The following is a 21,327-nucleotide window of genomic DNA, read 5'->3' on the forward strand; positions in this document are numbered from 1 at the left end:
GCAACTTTATGCAAATTTGGATTTTTTTAAATAATCATATATTAAAAAAAACATATCACACTGGGAAAATCTAGATAGAGGACTTCTAATCTAAGAGGACCTGAGTCAAAATTGCAAATGCAAAATATTCAAAATGAGTGTGAGCTCATGAGAATGAGCACAAGGACAAGTGGGCTGCAAGGGCATGAGTGGGATAGTCTTGAGTTGTCATCTCAGATACCTGTGAGGACAGGCGAGGATAAAATACCTGGTGGTCTGCTCTGTTAATGGGCCAGAGGAAGTGAAGACAAAACAGAAATGGGGACCAGAAACAATAGGCTTATTCCAAGAAACATTCCAACAGGGCTCGTAAAGCTCTGATGGACTGGACTTGAAATGAAAAGGATGATGAACAGCAGTCAACATGATTTATGTGAAAATCCCATGGGGCTAATCTCCTCTCCTGCCTTGACAAGGCAGAATTAGGAAACAGAATAGTTTTCATCTTTACTTCAGCAAGGCATTCAGAGGGTCTCTCCAAAGAGTGGCTGCCACCTAACTGGTTAAACCAGGTCTTGGTGACGCTGTGACTGCAGCTGCCTCCTCAGGCCTGTTGTTCATCGTGTTTACAAATCATGTGGATGCAGGTGCCAAATCTCATCACAACAGATGGAACAACAGGCAGATGGCAGAGGGAGAAAATAACATGGATGAGAGAATGCAGATCCAGAAAGCTGTCGTCAGGCTGAAGCAGTGGGCCACGTTCATTACTATAAATGAGAAGGAAATATGCAGTGGGCCCCACCCTTGACAGAGTGGGTCTTGCCTTGCCTGGTAGGGGAGGTGAACAAGGAATAGAGCTGCCACAGCCTCCTTCCAGTCCCACCCCCCTCCCTCCCCATGACACGTGACTGAGTGGACTGTAGCAGCCTTCAGTTTGGCAGGAGACACTTGTGGTGAAGGGAACTTCTCTGCAGAGGTTGAGTTACTCAGGGAAGACTGCAGGTAAACTGTCTTGTGGAAGAGTCTGTTGCTTAAGAAAACTATCAAGGAGAAGAGGCACAACTGAAAAAGGTATACTTTGCCAGAGGTCTTTGCTTCACTGGTGCTGATAATGAATAAAGGGAAGAAAATAGAGAAGAGGCAGCCACTGAAACTGTATGAGGACTGCATTGCCCTGAGGAAAGCCAAAGGCAAAGCACATCCAAAGTAGTAAGGCTAATAATTCCTTTCTATGTTTGACAGCTTCTAGAGCATTACAATTCCTTTATTGAACCAATGATATTCAAATCAGTCTAGCAAGGAGAAAAGGGACATAGGAAGAAGACTAGCCAGCTGACCAACTAACATCCCCTGGATGAGGAAAAGAGCCTGCAGAGTATGTCAGCAATTATTTTGCTGATGCTAGGGAAAGGGTAAGGCTTCCTCCCTGATACCCCAAATGCCAGATCAGCTATGGCTTGAAACCAGATGGCTAAGCATAAACCGAGGGAGCATGCAAAGAACACTGAAATGTGATGAGAGGAAGAATTCCAGCCAGCATCAAACATCTCCATACAGTGATGGATCACCAACAATTTGGACTGAAACACGGGAATCAACACTTGATAAAACAAGAGGAGACTGAACCAGAATACTCCACCATTCCAAGCACAGCACTGGAAAACTCTACTAGCAATATGTGGCTCACTCTCCTGCTTCCTCTCTATACTCTGGGCTCTCCTCTGCATTAGGACAACACTTGCCCATCTCTGACACTGCCCTTCCCTCTTTTGCTGAATTCGAACATCTAGTTTTGAGATGGTACAAATTCCGCAGGCAGAGTCTTTGATTCCCCTAGCAAGGTCCTGCAGAAAAGTTTTGACACTGTCCACCATCTCTCCACCACCCATTCTGCCAGTTACACAGGCAGAGAGAAGCATTCCCCAAATCTTTCATCATGAAGGACCCGACAGCTCTACCACTTTGCCTGCAACTCCGGTTCCAGCCCAAACCAGCCCCTGGCCTCCAATTCCCAGTGCACCTGTCTAATTTAATAATTATTTATTAAATATCTACTGTACACTAGGGGGCCTCCCCGGTGGCGCAGGCGGTTGAGCGCAGCACTGTGAAGCTGTCCACAGCCTCTGCAGTGCCGGTTCAATCCCCGCTGGCCAGGGAGCTACCCACATGGCACAGCAGACCTCTCCTGTCTTTCCTGCTGCTCCCCTCAGCAGTGTATTTCAGTCAATCTGCCTGTTCTGTTCCCCACTCTGTCTCTGGTGAATCCTCTCACCCTCCCACACATCTGGCCTATACCTCAGTTCATGTATAAATAAAATAAATCTTTTTTTAAAAATCTACTGTACACTAGTCACCCCTAATAAAAAGATGAATAAGACATGATCCCTGCCAACAAGGGGCTCACAGTTTCAGAGAGGAAGCCAGACTATAATAAAAAGTTTTAAATGTATAAGGGCGGACTAGGAATTATTCCAAGTCTCCATGAAGTAACTGACACTTGAGAGTTGAAATGTGCATAGGGGTTCACCTGGCAGACAGGGAACTGTCTACAAGGTCTTAATATGGTGCATAGCTGAGCAGATAGCCAACATAGCAAAGCCTTCAGCATAACCTCCACGTCTGTGGCTCCAAGTCTTCTGCACGGAAGCCACAAGCCTCATGCTACACTGTTCCTATGGCTGGAATGCACAGGAAAGGGAGGCGGAGGTGGTGACCTCAGGAGATTAAAGCTATTGCTGTAGACAGGAGGAGCTAGAATGAGACACGGTCAGGGTCTGGGTTCACTGCAGGCAGAGTAATGAGAAAGAAGCCTTTATATTTATCAGGAATGAGCAGACAGACTGTGAAACTGAAAAGGCTCCATGAACCCATCCAGAGAACAAGCTGTCAGGCACTGGGACTTGCACAGGGGCTCCCCTCCCAGAGAGGACAGGCATGATCCTTCTCTCTCCCTTGGAGTGTTATGGAATATTCTATCATTACAAATAAAATGTTAGGATAGAAATACGATACAAAAACAGATACTGAAAATATTGAGCAGATAAAGAATGACCGTGCCAATATATTTTTTAAAACCTGAGGGCCTCCCAGGTGGCGCAGCGGTTGAGCGCTGGGTTGCGAAGCTGCCTGCGGCCTCTGCGGCGCCGGTTCGATCCCTGGCTGCTCCCCGGCCACCGGAGGAGGGTCCCACATGGCGCGCAGACCTCTCCTGCCGCCCGCTGCTCCCCTCAGCAGTGTACTTCGGTCCTTCTGCCTGCTCTGCTCCCTGCTCTGGCTCTGGTGAATTCTCTCACCCTCCCGGCTTCTGACTGTACCCAGTGCATGTATAAAACCAAACAAACAAACAAACAAATAGATAAATAAATAAGACATGCCTCTAGAAAATTAAAAAAAAAAAAATGAAAAACCTGAGGTAAAATGCATAAATTCCTAGAGAAAAAAAACCTGCCAAAGTTATCTCAAGAAGAAATAGAATACTCAACATCTCTATAACCATTGAAGAAATTGAAACAGAAGTTAAAATTTGTCTCAATGAAAAAATAAGGGTTAGGGGCCTCCCTGGTGGTGCAGGCACTTGAGCGCCACGTGTGAGGCTGTCCGCAGGCTCTGTAGCATGGGTTCGATCCCCGCCATCCAGCAAGAATCCCACATGGTGCAGCAGACCTCTCCTGTCGCGCCCACTGCTCCCCTCAGCAGTGTGTTTTAGTCCGTCTGCCTGTTCTGTTCCCTGCTCTGTCTCTGGTGAATCCTCTCGCCCTCCCATGCATCTGGCCTGTACCCGAGTTCTTGTATAAATAAATGAATCTTTAAATAAAAAGAAAAGAAAAGAAAAAATCATGGTTAGATAGAATTATAAATGAATTCAGTAAATAATAATATACAATTCCAATTATAGAAAATAAGATGGAATGGATACTCAATTCCTTTCTGAAGGAAACCATATAACTTGGATACCAAAATCAGATACAGTTTACACAAAGGAAAAACTACAAAGCAATTTCACTCACAAACATAAATACAAAACAAACAAAAAAATCTGTACCTAAATAAAAGCAAACTAAATTCAATACAGAATAACATGGCATCCTGATGAACAGGCGGCCCCTCCTCTCAGCCCACACTCATAGAGCTGGTGGAGTCCAGGTCCTGGTAGTGGCAATGGTGGATCAGTGTCTGAACAGGCAAAGCAGCCAATGACCCTGACATCACTGTTGGGGCTCTTGTGTGTGAACAAATGTTGGTGGTAGAGAACCCTGATGGAGTTTACAGAAATCTGCCATGGTGGCCAAATCCTCAAGAATGAAGCTGTTGTTCTCCTTCCATTTGCATCTGTCAGCCACTATCACTCATTATCATTTCAATTCTGGATGCAAATTATATTATATCCATGAGGAAACTTTGTTTAACAGCCTCTATATATGTCTATATGTCTGTTGAGAAGGGCAGGGCTGGAATGAAGATAGCTTAATCCAGGAGAAGGAAGGACAGATTAACAAGACAAAAAATAATCAAGGACACAATAGTTCTAAACAAACACCTATAACACGTGGGCCTAACAGACATCTATAAGACACTACACCCAAAAAAACATGAGTACACATTTCGCTCAAGTGCACATGGATCATTCTCCAGGATAGACCACATACTGGGCCACACAACAAACATCAACAAATACACAAAGATCAAAATCATACCAACTATCTTCTCTGACCATAAAGGCATCAAACTAGAAATCAACTATGAAAAGAAAGCAATTACATGGAAAATGAAAAACATGCTACTGAAAGACCACAGGATTAATGGGATTAATTAATTGAGATGAATGACAATGAGGATACAACTTTCCAGAATGTATGGGACACAGCAAAAGCAGTAATAAGAGAAAAGTATAGAATATAGGCCTACATCAAGAAACAAGAAAGAACCCCAAAAAACAACCTAAATCCACCTCAAAGTACTAGGGGAAAAAATAACAAAAAATGGCCTCCATGGTGGCCTAGGGGTTAAATCTCAGCACTATCACACCATTAATGCTATGGCCTGAATTCAACCCTGGTCAGGGAGCTAACGCATGTACGGCACAACAGACCTCTCCTGTTGCCCCCACTGCTCCCCTTAGCAGTATATTTCAGTAATTCTGCCGGTTGTGCTCTCCACTCTGTCTCTGGTGAATCCTCTCACTACCACTACCCACCCCATAACTCTGCAGATGATAAATACAGAGAGAACCCTTAAAATCCCATAATTCTTATATGTATAAATAAGTAAAAATAAAATCTTTAAAAAAAAAAAAACAAAGCCAGTAGAAAAAAGGAAATAATAAAGTAAAAATTCAAACAAAAATAAATGAAATAGAATTTTAAAAAAAGACAATCCAAAAGATCAATAAAACCTAAAAGCAGTTCTTTGAAAAAATAAACAAAATAGACAAACTTCAAGCCAGGCTCACAAAGAAAAGAAGGGAGAAAACTCAAATTAATAGAATCATAAATGAAAGAGGAGAAATTACAACAGACACAGCAGAAATCCAAAGGCTAGCTGGAGACTACTATGAATATTTATATGCAAACAAGTTCAACAATCTACATGAGATGGACAAATTCTCCAGTCTGTCTCTGGTGAATCCATGTATGTCTTTCTCTTACCTAATTGCTCAACAATTCTCTTACCTAATTGTCTTTTTTTTTTTTAAGATTTATTTATTTATTTATTATTCATTTATTTATACAAGCACTGGGTACAGTCAGAAGCGCGGAAGGGTGAGAGAATTCACCAGAGCCAGAGCAGGGAGCAGAGCAGGCAGAAGGACTGAAGTACACTGCTGAGGGGAGCAGCGGGCAGCAGGAGAGGTCTGCGCGCCATGTCGGACCCTCCTCCGGTGGCCAGGGAGCAGCTGGGGATCGAACCAGTGCTGCAGAGGCTGCGGGCAGCTTCGCAACCCAGCACTCAACCGCTGCGCCACCGGGGAGGCCCCCTAATTGTCTTTCCATGTATGTCTTTCTCTTACCTAATTGCTCTAGCTAGGACTTCCAGTTTATACTGAAAGGCAGTGGTGAGAGTGGACATCCTTGTCTGTTCCAGATCTTAAAGGGAAGGCTTACCTGTTTTTCACCATTGAGAATGACAACAATGTAGATTTCTCAACAATCTACATGAGATGGACAAATTCTTAGAACTATACAATCATCCAAAGTTGAATAAAGAAGAACTATAAAACCTAAACAAACCCATTTCAAGCAGCAAAATTGAAGCAGTAATTAAAACCCTCCCCAAAAACAAAAGCTCAGGACCAGATGGATTTACAAGTGAGTTCTACCACATGTTCAAGGATGAACTGGTGCCCACCCTACAAAAACTCAAAGAAAATGAGAAAGGAGGAATACTACCAAATACATTTTAGGAAGCCAACATTTGTTTTGCCAAGAGCAAAAACAACACACAGAAAAGAAAACTACAGGCCAGTCTCACTAATGAATACTGATGCAAAAGTCCTCAATAAAATCTTAGCAAACTGATTCCAACAATGCATCCATCAAAAGGAAAATACACCATAACCAAGTAGGATTTATGCCAGGGACACAAGGACAGTCCAATATCTGAAAATCAATTAACATAATCCAACTCATCAACAAAAAGAAAAATTAAAACTATACTCTCATATAAATAGATGCTGAGAAAGCATTTGATAAAGATCATCATCCATTTATGATGAAGGCCCTTGAAATACTTGGGATAAAAGGAACATACCTTAATACAATATAAGCCATATACGACAAACCCACAGCTAACGTCATTCTCAATGATGAAAAACAGGTAAGCCTTCCCTTTAAGATCTGGAACAGACAAGGATGTCCACTCTCACCACTGCCTTTCAGTATAAACTGGAAGTCCTAGCCAGAGCAATTAAGTAAGAGAAAGACATACATGGAATCCAAATAGGGAAAGAAGAAGTAAAATTATCATTATTTGCAGATGATAAATACAGAGAGAACCCTTAAAATCCCAGAGAAAAACTAATTAAAAAAAAAAAAAAAAAAAAACAGGGCCTCCCTGGTGGTGCAAGGGGTTAAGCAAAACACTGTGAAGCTATCCACAGCCTCTGCAGCACGAGTTTAATCCCACGGAGCTACCCACATAGCGCAGCAGAACTCATCTGTCTCACCTGCTGCTCCCCTCAGCAGTGTATTTCAGTCAGTGTGCCTGTTCTGTTCCCCACGCTGTCTCTGGTGAATCCTCTCACTCCCCACACCTCTGGCCTGTACCCCAGTTCTTGTATGCATAAATAAATAAATCTTTAAAAAAAATAAAATTAACCAGTTTAGTAAAGGAACAAGACAAAACTTGCAGGTAAACAAAAGGGGAGTGATAAAAACAGGAGAAGGAAGAGCACAAGGGACTGAGAGATGGTTCACAGGTGCCATGGAGTGGGGGTTGGGGGAGTATTACAGGGACTACACCTGAAGGGAAGAAATAAAATTTTGTATAAAAATAAACAATGACACAATAAAATGAAAAAATAAATAAATAAAAATAATTTTAAAATAAATAAAAGATAAAGCTCCTCTCAGCTTAAGCAGAGGGACAGCTGGTGCTTTCGTGGTAGGGCACAGCAAGCCCCAAGGCGCCCTCTGCAGGTCAGTGCAGCAGATGCGCCTCTGCTGGGGAAGGAGATGGAGCCACCAGGGCACAGCTGCAACTGACTGGCCAGGATCAGGAGCAGGATAAGAGAGCTTCTGAATTACATAGGCGTGGGGGATCAAACTGGCTTAGAAAGCATCACCCTAAGGTGCGGCCACGCCTTAGCGAAATGTACGTTCGCCCCCTCCTACCTCACACTCTGCATACCTAGCAAAGATTCCGCAGGTGAAAGGGAAACCTGCTGACACCAAGTAAGTCTCAGCCCAGGCTGTCCCAGCGGCCCCTGCACACATCTGGCAAAAGAAGCAATTATCCTGGAGGAGACAAAGTAGCCCTTCTCCTGTCGTCCCCCTAGGCCTCCTCACCCCATACCCTGCCATGTGAGGTGCCCCAAGGGTCAGCAGACTGGGCTCAGTGAAGGATGCAGATTCTGGAAGAAATACAGGTGAGGAGCACAGAGACACTCCAGTCAGGGCACTGGGGCACTGAACCCTCCCACCTGCCAGTGTAGGACCCGGGGGCTCGGATCTAGTGGTGCAAATGAACCCACTGGTTCCCACACAGGCTCAGCCTACAAGATCCTATGCCTGAAATGCCAGCCAGGGAGCCAGAGCCCAGAGACACTGCACACTGGATGATTTTGAGTTTTCAGAGAGTGAGGGAACAGTTATCTGCTCAGGACTCTGGCAACCTGCAGGCAGGGCACTGCGTGTGTCATTCATCCTTTGGAGCTCAGGTGAGTGCAGGATGAAGGGCTGCAGATCTTGGAGACAACTCCTGCCCTGAATCCCAGGGCAATAGCAACTGGATCTCCCTGGATCCCCGACCTGCTGTATCACCTGTGCACGTCCTGAGCCTGGGAGACAATAGTCAGACAGCAGCAGAAGTCAAAGGATAAGAATCTTGTTTCCTGTAAAAGAAGCAAGATTCAGAGTGTCTAACACATGTATCTGCCCCCTCACCAACAAATGTGGTAGTGGCCATTCTCTCTGCTCATGAAACCGGCTTTTTCTACATTCTCTCTCAGAAACTCACTTGGTCACACCATCTTCCACCTCACCCCCCTTCTTCCTGTCTTCTTTAGAGCTTTGTCTACCTTTCACCCCATTTCTCTATCTAGATTTGTGTCTAGATTTGTTCAGGGGGCTGAGGTTGAGGGAGCTGTCACACAAGAGAAGGGCCACATTCTACCTCCTACCAGACCTAGCATGGAGACCCCTTCTTCTCCCAAAACATCACTGGCCCTCAACTAATTGCTCCTCGGTCATCCAGAACTGATATTTTAAACTGCTTTAGGGATTACTGTTGTCTGATTCTCACAACCTTGTGAGTTTGGGCAAGTATTTTACATAGCATTCTTTTTTTTTTTATAAAGATTTATTTATATTTACTTATTTATACAATCACTGGGTATAGTCAGGAGTGCAAGAGGTGAGAGAATTCACCAGAGTCAGAGCAGGGAGCAGAACAGGCAGAAGGACCGAAGTACACTGCTGAGGGGAGCAGCGGGGGGCAGGAGAGGTCTCCGCGCCATGTAGGACCCTCCTCCAGTGGCCGTGGAGCAGCCAGGGATCGAACTGGCACCGAAGAGGTCGCGGGCAGCTTCGCAACCCAGCGCTCAACTGCTGCGCCACCGGGGAGGCCCTTACATAGCATTCTTAAAGAGATAAGTGTCAGAAAGTTTCAGTGACCTTTCCAAAATCAGATAGTTAACAAATGAGAAGAGTCTAGAATAATTACCCATAAAAATAAAGCCTCCCCAGACTAGAAACACATATTTCATACTGCAAACTAAGAAACACCACCAGCCTCTTCTTCAGGCTCTCATTCCACCTGCTCATAATCTTCTTACTTGGCTCCTTCACCACCCCGCCTTCCTCCTCTTCTCCCCAGGTCCAAGAAGGGCCACCAGGCTCCCTCTGTCCCCCACTGAGGATCTTCATGTTTAGTTGTGAGTCCTAGTGTGCCATTCCATTTACCAAGGCCCAGGCAGGTAGAGTTGGGGCTCTGGGGCAGATAGAGTTGGGGTTCTGGGGCTGAGGAGAAATTGAACCTCTCGCCTCTAAGGTGTGCTGGTGCCATGCCCGCTGCAGGGAGGGACTGGAACTGTCCCCGGGAGTAACAGGAACTGTCCCCCAATCTCCCAGGGGTGACAGTTCAGGCATTCAGTCTAGATTCAACAACCTCCAGTTACATGTGGGGAGATGGCCCAGGGTCCTTGGGCAAATCAGACCCATGCAAAGACTGGAGGATGAAGGAAAATAAAGAGGCAGCCCCAGCTCCTGCGGACCCCAAATGACTGACTCTCCTCCCTGTGCCTCCTTTTTGCCATGGTCATTGGCAAAAAGCTACATTGTCCCCCTTTATCCAGAAAAACAGTGGCTAAAGAGGAACAGAGCCTCACTAGAAATCATCAATCCTCTGCCACATGCACCCTGGCCTGAGAATAGTCAGATCCACCCATCTCTCTGTCCCAAGCCAGGGGCCTCTCTGACTTGAAGTCAGAAATCAAAGGGCCTCGGGAAAATAGTGTTCAGAATTTTCCAGGGAGAAGGGGTCCCTCAAAGTCAGCTAGAAGGAAGAGAACATGTGAGGGGCTCCTCGTTGGGGGTGAGGAAGCTGAGATCCAAGGAAAAGAGCCCACGCTGTTCACGTCAGTGCCCAACACCCGCCAGATCCCAGACAGAAGCCCTGACCCAAGCCTCCCAGAGCTCAGGCCTCCCGAATTTTGACACAGCCCACACTCGGGAGCAGCTCCCTAAATGTCTAAAACAGCCTCACGCACAGCAGCCCGGGCCACCCCTGCGCAGACCACAGTCTTGTGATTCCGTAGTTGGTTGTCTCCGGTGACCCCTCAGCCCTACCCAGCCCCTTCCTCCTGGATCCAGAGCTTCTGTGACTCAGACTCCATGAGACCCACACAGGCCCTCATGAGTATCCCTCCCCTGGGAGACAAATAGAAAGGTGCACATTCCCTGCGCTGCACAGTCCATAACGGAGGCTACAGAACCCAAGTGACGGGCGTCTGTGGTCCCTGAACCAGGCATCTCCTCCAGGCAGCCTGATGCCAGGTGTTTGTGTGGAGAGTTCCAGAGCTCCCCACATCCTGCTCTAGCAGCTGTCTACTTCAGGGTTGGGGGAGCTTCTCTTAAAGGCTGTGGGATCATGGGGTTACTGCAATTGGGATCCCACTGAGCTTGTTCTGTTTTGGAAGAGAAGGAATATAAATCAAACCATGCGTTGACACTTCTTTGTGTTACAAAACTTTTATTTCCCCAAGCTCCCTTTTCACTTTGTTTTAGATTATAAATCGCCACACCTCCAGGTGTGTCTGCTGACCCCTGGCTCTTCTGCAGGGTCCCTAACCCCCTCTTAGCAAAGCTGGTGAGCAAGGAGAGGCTGTCTCTCTATGGTGATAATGGGGTGTATGTTCACAGCCTCCCTCCTGCTCTGGCCAAGGACCAGGGGCACCTGGCCAGATGGAGATGCATGGAGAAGGAGAGGGGCCTTGCAGATCCTGTGTCCTGTAACTCCAGCCCCTCCTACCCCAGCAACATACTCTGCTTCCTATCAGGGGCTCAGGGCTACGAATTCTCTACATGGTGCTAAGAGGACTCAGGGAGCTCATCTCATGCTTGCCAGTCACTACCACAGGGGAGTTTGAGGCCAAGGTGGCACAATTGTCCTGTGTCTACTCCAGGGAAGGGAAGGGATAGATTGACTTCTAGCTGATTATTAAAACCAGAATCAGTGAAAAGAAACTGAATGTGGGAAAACTTTTTCAAAATTCAGCCTTGACACTCTTTAAAAAGTTCATTCATATAAATTGCCATTATGGAAAGCAGTATGGAAATTTGTTAAAAAGTAAAATTTAAAAACTGAGGGCCTCTCTGGTGGCCTAGGGGTTAAGTCTCAGTGCTATTGTTATAGAGCAACCCCGATATTAAACGGGTTCCTGGCTGTGGGTCCTCACCCGCGCGCTTTAAAGGGACTTATGAATACTCTACTACAGACACATGCAAAAGGGTTAATAAAAGGTTTATTTACAAGAGAAAAGGAAATAAGGAAAATGTACAACTCAGGGAGAAAATAGGGAAATAAAGTCTTTAATGCGTCCTACCCGATCCGACGACCTGGAAACCCAAAGTCACTCTCAGAGCTGGCCGGACGCTGCGAGCTGGCTGAGAGCCCAAAAATGGAGAGAGCCCCTCAAAACCCACTTGTATCCACCTGGCTGCTTAACCCCACCCTCAGGTCCCAGCCACCTTCCCTTTGGTGGTGATGGGATTTGGAGTTCCCAGTGTCTTTGGCTTTGACCTGGGGTGGGGGTGGAGTCCACAAAGCCTATATGGAATTTGCTTTGGGACAACCTTTTCCCCCTAACACTATCACCACTAAGGTTGGAGTTTGATCTCCGTCCAGAAAGCTAACGCACATATCATGCAGCAGGACCTCTAACCCTCTCCTGTCTCACCCACTGCTCCCCTCAGCAGTGTATTTCAGTCAATCCGCCTGTTCTGCTCCCCATTCTGTCTCTGGTGAATCCTCTTACCCACTGCACCTCTGGCCTATACTCAGTTCTTGTATGCATAAATAAATAAATCTTTAAAAAAAAACAAACTACCATTTGTAAAATATTTATGAAAAAAAAAAGGTTTTATACATAAGACGAAATTACTGGTTACAAGGGAAGGGGAGCCAGAGGTGAGCAAATCAGGTAAAAGGGGTCAACTATATGGTGAGGTACAGAAGAGGACTTGTAGCAGTAAAATGTAGTATATACAGATGTAGATTTATAATGATATATACCTGAAACGTGTAATGCTACAATACAATATTACTTCAATTTAAAAGATGTTTACTTTTAAAAGTCAACCTTGAGCAAGGTGGAGGTAACTTCCTGAAAATCCCTCCAGGCCTGTCCTCTAGCCATGCTGAGCCATGGCCAGCCACCTCCAGGTCTTGTTCTGGCCTTGCTCCACCCTCCCCAATTTGGTCTTCCAGGAAAACTGTTGCTAATCATTCCAGATTCATCAGGTGTCATTTCCTGTAGGAGACCTTACCTGTCTCCTGCCATACCTCCCCAGGCCTGCTCTTATGCCCCTTTCTTCCCTGCTCACCTTGGTAGTATCGCTTATAGATATGTTTCCCCCAGCAGACTGTCAGTTTCTGAAGGATACAAACGTCAGTTTCTGGCATCTCTGCCTAGAGTGTTATCTGTCAGATGGAAGAGACTCTTAAATGTTTACAGAATGAAGTTGGGCTCATGTGTCAAAGGACATAAACATCCTATTGAGACACAGGGCAAGCTAGGGTTATTAGGCAGCTTTAGGGACAGTGCAGGAGGGGACCTCTGAAGAATTTAGGGAGGCTTCAGAGATATAACCAATTCCATTAGGAAAAACAAATACCCCAGAACCACGGACAATATTAATGCTGTTAACGATGGTCCTGGTTTTCTTCAGGTGATAAAGGGAGGTGGAGACTAGCGAAATGGAGATTGGTTTAATTTATGGACAACTTAGTGAGCTGCACCCGGATTCTCGCGGGGCGTCGTACGGCATAACGGTCATCTGTTCCTTGGAACAGCCTGGTCCGGGGTTTATACGGACAGACCTTAGCTAAGACGTCCCTAAGTTCCCGCGAGGGACGCGAGTCGGACAGCGCCAGTGAGTGGCCCAGTGCATTTATTCCCAGAATCATGGGACAATCTCAAACAAAGAATAGAGACCTCTTTCTCTCCATCTTGGGCCATATGCTCGAAGGAAGAGGATTGAAGGTAAGTAAAAAATCACTTGTGGAACTATATGAGTTTATTTTAAAAGTTAGTCCATGGTTTCCAGAGGAAGGGAGTTTATCTCTAGAAAATTGGAAAAAAGTGGGCAAAGAAATAAGAAAATTTTATGACCAGCAGGGACCCACGGAGGTCCCCCCACAGGCATTTTCCCTGTGGGTTCAGATTCAAGACCTACTAGCAGACAGTACTGAGGCTGATTTATGGAAAGAAGAAAATATTAGTGAGCATGAGGCAGCACCGTTTGCTTTTCCTTCAAAAAATTATGCCACGGGAAAAGCCCCGTCAGCACCAATGATAGGAACAGAGTATGTTCACTGTGCTCCTCTTAATGATAAGGATTTTTCTGCTAATTCAGATTATGAGGAAATTTTAGATCAAAAGGATCAGACTGATTTGGAAGAACAAGTAGCTAGATATCAGTTAGATGAGTTCTGGGATCACCATCCTAGTAAAGGAATTTTTCCCATTGCTAGAAAGCCTAAGCAACAGCCTAAGAAAGTATTAGGGCCTCTTCCTCCAGGGGGCTTCCTTGGAGCAGCAGATGAAGACAGAAAGAATGGGGATTTTTCTTCTTCCTTCCCTGTGATTAGTGTAAATTAAAATTCAGGGGCGAGCCCTCAGCCCCGTAAAAAAAAAAAAAAAAAATGAGGGACATTAGTAATCAATAATAATAATAATAATAATACACAGACAAACACAGAATTAGAGCTTCAAGTGAATATTCATGCCCTGCCTCGAGCTACCCCTGGTAGTGCTGGCTTAGATTTGGCTGCTACTAAAAATGTAATACTTTCTTCTATGGATGGTGTCCAATTAGTGGACACCTACTTAAAAGGACCCTTACCACAAGGTACTATAGGATTGATAATTGGACGTAGTTCAAATTATAAGAAAAATTTTGAAGTGTTACCAGGAATGATTGATGCTGACTTTATGGGTCAAGTAAAAGTTATGATTAGATCATTAAAAGAAACAATTCAAATTCACAAAGATCAACGTATTGCTCAAATTCTTGTTCTGAATTATGTAAATTTGCCCAATCCAGTCCTAAAGAACAGCCGAGGTGAAGGTGGATTTGGCTCCACTAATGTGATAGCATGGGCTCAATCAATTACCAAAGATAGACCGCTACAAAAAATTTTTATAAATGGCCGCCCTATTATGGGCCTGTTGGATACTGGGGCTGACCGCTCCTGCATTGCAGGAAAAGATTGGCCTTCAACATGGCCTGTTACTAAAACTTCTTCCACATTGATTGGCTTGGGTATGGCTAACAATGTGGCACAGAGCTCTCAATTGCTTAATTGGCAAATGGGCGATAAATCAGGCAGCTTTCAACCATATGTGATTGCTGCTCTGCCATTCTCTTTATGGGGTCGTGATATTATGGAATCAATGGAAGCACTGTTGATTACCCCTGATTCAATAGATGAACAGGCTTTTTCATAGGGGCCATTGAAGAACATTTACATGCTGATAAAATTGCTTGGAAAACAGAGGATCCTGTCTGGATCGATCAGTGGCCCCTGACAACGGAAAAGATCCAGGCTATACAAACTATAGTACAAGAACAGATGCAAAAAGGACATTTAGAATCGTCCACTAGTCCCTGGAACACTCCAGTTTTTGTTATAAAGAAAAAATCTGGAAAGTGGAGACTGCTTCAGGATTTAAGAGCAGTAAATGCTACTATGCAAGATATGGGTGCTTTGCAACCTGGCTTGCCTTCCCCTGTGGCTGTTCCTAGAGAAAATCACATTATTATTATTGATTTACTGGACTGTTTCTTTACTATAAAATTGCATCCAAATGATTGCCCAAAATTTGCATTTAGCGTTCCATCTAGTAATTTTCAGAAACCCTGGCAGAGATATCAATGGAAAGTTTTACCACAAGGGATGAAAAATTCACCCACTTTGTGTCAAAAATTTGTGGATCAGGCTTTGCAAGCTACAAGAACTCAGTTTCCTGAGGCATATATTATTCATTATATGGATGACATTTTACTAAGTCATAAGTCTAAAGACTTACTTGAGCAAATTTTACAACATTTAATTCAAGATTTGACGGCTTTTGGCCTTGTTATAGCTCCAGATAAGATTCAAAGAAATAGACCTCTGAATTATTTGGGTAAAATTATTCATGATGATTTTATCATGACTCAGAATATTCAGATTCGAGTAGACAAACTCACAACCTTAAATGACTTCCAAAAGTTGTTGGGCAATATAAATTGGATTCGGCCTTATTTAAAAATTACTACTGGAGATTTACATCCTTTATTTGAAGTTCTGCAGGGAGATCCTAACCCACGATCTCCTAGAAGCTTGACTCCTGAAGCATTGCTGAAATTAAATCTGGTTGAGCAAAAAATATCGGAGGCTAAAGTTGTTCAAGTGAATTATGAATTACCATGGGATTTGTTAATTCTTAAAACTGTCTATACTCCTACAGCCTGCTTATGGCAGGAGGGCATAATTGAATGGGTGTATCTAGCACATTCACAGACTCGCGTGGTTACTGCTTATGCAACCATGTGTGCTTTTCTTATTATGAAAGGTCTCAGTAGATCAAAAGAATTATTTGGCAAAAGTCTTTCAAATATTGTTATTCCTTATAACAGGACTCAGTTTGATTATTTACTACAAAATGATGATGATTGGGGGATTGCTCTATTAAATTTTACAGGACAAATTAAATTTCATTTGCCTCAACATCCATTATTAAAATTTGCAGAAGAAACGGAACTTATCTTTCCAAAAATTATTAGTTTTGAACCAGTACCCAATGCAAAGATTATTTTCACTGATGGCTCTTCGTCTGGTGTCTCTGCAGTTTACAGTCCTGGAGATGAACCTTTACAAAAAGTTACTGAAAATGTTTCTGCTCAACAGGCAGAAATAATTACAGTCATTATGGCACTTGAGCAGTTTGCTCAGCCTTTAACTTTGTTTTCTGATTCTAAGTATGTGGTCTTTTTATGGTTTCCCCTTCCAAAGTTTTGCCATTTATTCTTTTAAAATAAATAAATAAGGTATTTCTAAATAATAATATTTAAAGTTCATTTACTATTACTAAGGTAATAAAAAATGGTTAAATATAACTATATAATATAACTAAAGGTTTTTATAAAAATATTATAAACCCACTGCAGCAAATGGGTGGGGGCTGCCCCTGGTCTCAACAAGCAGCTGCCTGGACTTTTTCTCCAGTGTTGGGAATCACTGGCAAGTCTCTACTGCCTTCCTGCTGTGGAGGACTGAACTGTTTTGGTTCATTCTAGGAAAAAAGTTTTATTTCCCTATGTTTTTTCTGAATTTTAAAGTCTAAACTGTCTAAGGTAAAAACTGCTAAGTTATTTTGGATTTACTAACAAACTATACAAAATGCTTATTGGTTAAATAAAAGTTTTTAAATTTACTTATTGGACCTGTAAAAGGTTAAGTTTCTTGTTGAAATTAATTAACCTTAAAAAATTTAAAGTAATAATACAAACATATTTGAGCTAAATTCAAACCTCAAATTTTAATAAAAGCCTAAAAACAGGCAAACTGTAAAAATTTCCCTCTTCTCCTGTTATCAAAATAACAGTGTTCTTTTTTGTTATAATATATACTTGCTCTCAGTATAATAAAGCATTGACAACCTAAAGCCAAAAAAAAAAAAAATCACTTAAAAATATAAACTCAAAAAATATTCTCTTATCTAAAAAAGTTAGTAAAAACTGCCTGATGGTTGTGGTCTCAAGCCCAACGTCTTTGATAATAATTAATATTAAATACTTATTCTCTACACAGTTTTTAACTCATTAAAAAACCTCAGTGACATCACAAAAATTAATAAAATAACTCTCTCTTAAAATATATACATATGGCCAAAATTTTAAATGTATGTCAAGAGATCTCTGTATTTGTTTGTCTGTCTTTGTGTTTTGTTTTGTTTTGTGTTGTTTTATTTTGTTTTGTTTTTTATCTCTAGAGAACTAATTATAAACGGCGCCTATATAAATTTTCATAAAAACAAATCTTATAATCACAATCATTTTTGGTAAACAAGAACTAGTTCAAATTTTATAATTCAAAGCATATATGCCTTAAAATTATGTTAAGTATTAATAATTTGCTTTGTTTAGATGTGTTTATTTCAAAAGTCTGGTATAAAAGGTATTTTTGTCTTTCTTATTAAGTCACCTGTATGTAAAAAAGGTACAAAGCTCTAATTTTTTTGTTTCTTTTTATTAATTTATTTAATGCTTGTTTAATAATGCTAATTCACCCATCTGGTTCCTGATAAATTAAACCAACACCTTGGTTCTTCCTCTTCACTGACTGAAACCTGAAAAGCCACAAATCACCCACTTCTTCACCACTTCCAATGGGACTCGTGCTTACTTGAACTTTTTCGTCTTTTTGCTGCTGTGAACACTATCCAGCTTTTCAGCACCAGACAACATATCTACGCCGAATGGAAAGACAATCTTCGTGCCTGCGTTGGATACCCCTATGCATTGCTTTTTGTATCTGCCAACACAATGAACATTTCCCGTCATGGGAATTCCTATTCTGTCACCTGTTCTCAATGTGTGTTGTCTAATTGCCTGACTCCTGATATTGTTCATAATTTTTCTACTATGGTTATGTTAAAAAGACCTTCTTATGTTATGTTACCTGTTGATTTACAAGATACCCTTTGGTTTGACAATTCTGCTTTGCAAATTATTCAGGAAGTCAATGCCTTAATCCGTCCTAAACATTTTGTTGCTGCACTTTTTCTAGGTATTTTAGCTTTAATTGCAATTGTAACTTCTCTTACTGTTTCTTCGGTAGCTCTGGTTCAGGAAGTTCATACTGCCCATCATGTTAATGATCTCACTAGAAATGTGTCTCTGGCTTTGGCCACTCAACGGGATATGGATCAGAAAATAGGACAAAAATTAAATGCCTTGGAAGAAACGGTCTTGGCTCTTGGTGAGGAAATTCAACTTATTAAGAGACAGATGTCAACCCGTTGCCATGTTCAGTTTCGTTTTATCTGTGTGACCCCTAAGGTCTACAATTCTTCCCTTAATTGGAATCTTACCAAAAATCATTTATTAGGCATTTGGCAGGACAATGATCTTTCTCATGATATTTCCACTTTGCAATCTGAGATTTCTGCTATCAGTCATTCTCATCTCTCTGAACCTTCGACTTCTTCTTTTGCTCAATCGTTTGCTGAGTCCCTGCAGTCTCTCACTCCGTCTCACTGGCTTCACTTTCTGATTTCTTTTGGCATTCTTGCTCTAATGGTTCTTGTTCTTTGTGCCTGTCTTCCCATCATTTCTCGCCTTTTGGTGAAGACGATTTTTGGAATAAAACGTGACATGTACGCCATGCAGCTTAAACTTAAAAATAAAGGGGGAACTGCGGCAGCCTCTGCCGCTGAACGCCAGTGAATTTACTGGAAAGAGGGAGGCTTTCACTCAGACACATCAGAGTGAGTAAGACCCCCTTCCCCTGTGCGCTGGACTGGACAGTCAATGACGGGTAAGATCGGGGGCAGACTAAAGAAGGCACTGGCCAGCCTCATGTCTGTGACTCCTGACGACCTAAGACAGGCGCAGTCCCCGAGGGGCTTTATTATGATAAACTTTGGCGTTCAGATCAAACAAGGTCCACATGCCTATAAGCCTAATTTAGGCAACAAGCCCGCAGTAATTAACCCCTCCTTTGATGGAAACAAGGCTGCTAAGAACGTCACCTGCAAACAAGCCTGATGGAATTACCGACAAAGCAGTTTTACCATTAGTCAGATAGCCATTGTTTCAGAATAAGTAGCAACCTAGCAACCTGTCTATAATCATACTACTTTTTCACTTACTTTGCCTTTTCCTTATATGTGTACAATCAGTTTCAGGAAATGCATGATAAAGAAAATAGTGTGTGGCAATGGTAGTTTTATAATAATCATAATACTTCTCACATGAGACAACACCAATCAAAATGCTTACGTAGAGAACATATTGCTCGTGATTACTAAAAGTAGGAGGTGCCAGTAGGTAAATATTAATGCCTTTTGATCATTGTGGTTTTGGGATACGAATCAAGAAAAGCTAGCTTAAAGAATGCTGTTCGGTGTAGGCAAAAGTGATTGTGTAGATTCAGTACCTGGAGATTGTTTACTGTGCCATGTCATGGAACAGCGATCACATGCACGTGAATAATAAAGTAAATGTCTTATGCCTTACAAAGTATTTTATGCTGAGAAAGAATTAAATTGTATGAAATCATCCATTGTTAAAATAGGTATAAAAGTGTATGATGATTTTGAGCAAATTACATTCAGATCTTCACTCTTGAAGTGTGTCTGTCTGTCATTTATGCGCCGATTCCTTGAGCATCCTCACAGTTTCTCAAATCCTGAGACAGTCCTGCAAGTCTACCGCTGCGTTAGTCCGCGGCAATTCCAGATTCATCAGGTGTCATTTCCTGTAGGAGACCTTACCTGTCTCCTGCCATACCTCCCCAGGCCTGCTCTTATGCCCCTTTCTTCCCTGCTCACCTTGGTAGTATCGCTTATAGATATGTTTCCCCCAGCAGACTGTCAGTTTCTGAAGGATACAAACGTCAGTTTCTGGCATCTCTGCCTAGAGTGTTATCTGTCAGATGGAAGAGACTCTTAAATGTTTACAGAATGAAGTTGGGCTCATGTGTCAAAGGACATAAACATCCTATTGAGACACAGGGCAAGCTAGGGTTATTAGGCAGCTTTAGGGACAGTGCAAGAGGGGACCTCTGAAGAATTTAGGGAGGCTTCAGAGATATAACCAATTCCATTAGGAAAAACAAATACCCCAGAACCACGGACAATATTAATGCTGTTAACGATGGTCCTGGTTTTCTTCAGGTGATAAAGGGAGGTGGAGACTAGCGAAATGGAGATTGGTTTAATTTATGGACAACTTAGAAGGGCAGCTGTTTAACTTCAATGTAGAGATGCTCACCAGGAGGACTAGGCCATAAAGATAAAGTGTAGAGATAAAGTGTAGAGATGCTCACCCAGAGGACTAGGCCATAAAGATAGAGTGACAAGCATGACAAATGGGGAAAGGGAAAGCTGTTAGATAAGGAATGTGAAATCTCTCACTTAGTAAGTGTGAGACCCTCTGGGAATTAGCCAATCAGGGAGAGAAAAAGTAAAACTTAAACATAATGAGGGAGAGAAAGTATATATTGCCAACATAATATCCCGTACCGGCTCATCTTGGCCCCTCCCAGGTACTTTATACCTGGGAGTCTTTCTTCTTTGTCTCTTTTCTTCCTAAATAAAACTCTTTTTTTCAAAGACAAGATTTGTCTCTCTCTGCTTACTTACTTCACAAAGTCTGTGAATTCCTTTCTACGGTTTCACGAGACAAGAACTCGTGGTAAGACGGCAGCAGTTGTTACACACGCCAGCATCACTATTGGATCTGGATATAGTGCAAACAGTCCTCAATAAAGTTTGCACCTATTTACAATGCCATCTACAATGCATAAACTATAAGTCTCACTGCAACCTTGCTACTTTACTGGGAGAAATTGTGTCCAGGCGTTTGAACATGCATTTCTTTACTAGTGAGGTCAAACAGTTTCTCCCATGTTCATTTCACTGCTCATACACCTCCACTGTGAATTTGTTATAGGGCAGCCCCGATACAAAACGGTTTGCCTGACTGTGGGTCCTCACCCGCGCGCTTAAAAGGACTTATCAATGCTCTACTGCAGGCACACATGAAAGGTTAATAAAAGGTTTATTTATAAGGGAAGGGCAAATGAGTAAATGTACAATTCAGGGAGAAAAGTGGGAGACAAAGTTTTAAATGCATCCTACCCGATCAGCCAATCTAGAATCCCAAATGGCACTCTGAGAGCTGGCCGCAAGCCAGGAGC

The 21,327-nt window shown here is 42.8% G+C and overlaps 1 pseudogene across 1 annotated transcript; it reads right to left on the reverse strand.

Annotated features, from left to right (window-relative positions):
• Positions 1-1,025: 1,025 nt before the first annotated feature.
• LOC311174937 (etoposide-induced protein 2.4 homolog) lies at positions 1,026-1,856 on the reverse strand (annotated as a pseudogene). Its single transcript has 2 exons — positions 1,251-1,856; positions 1,026-1,135 (listed from the first exon to the last, which is right to left on the reverse strand). The product of its transcript is annotated as an etoposide-induced protein 2.4 homolog (transcript).
• Positions 1,857-21,327: the final 19,471 nt, after the last annotated feature.

Source organism: Talpa europaea (genome assembly GCF_964194135.1).
Source record: "Talpa europaea genome assembly, chromosome: 8".
NCBI classification, from domain to species: domain Eukaryota; kingdom Metazoa; phylum Chordata; class Mammalia; order Eulipotyphla; family Talpidae; genus Talpa; species Talpa europaea.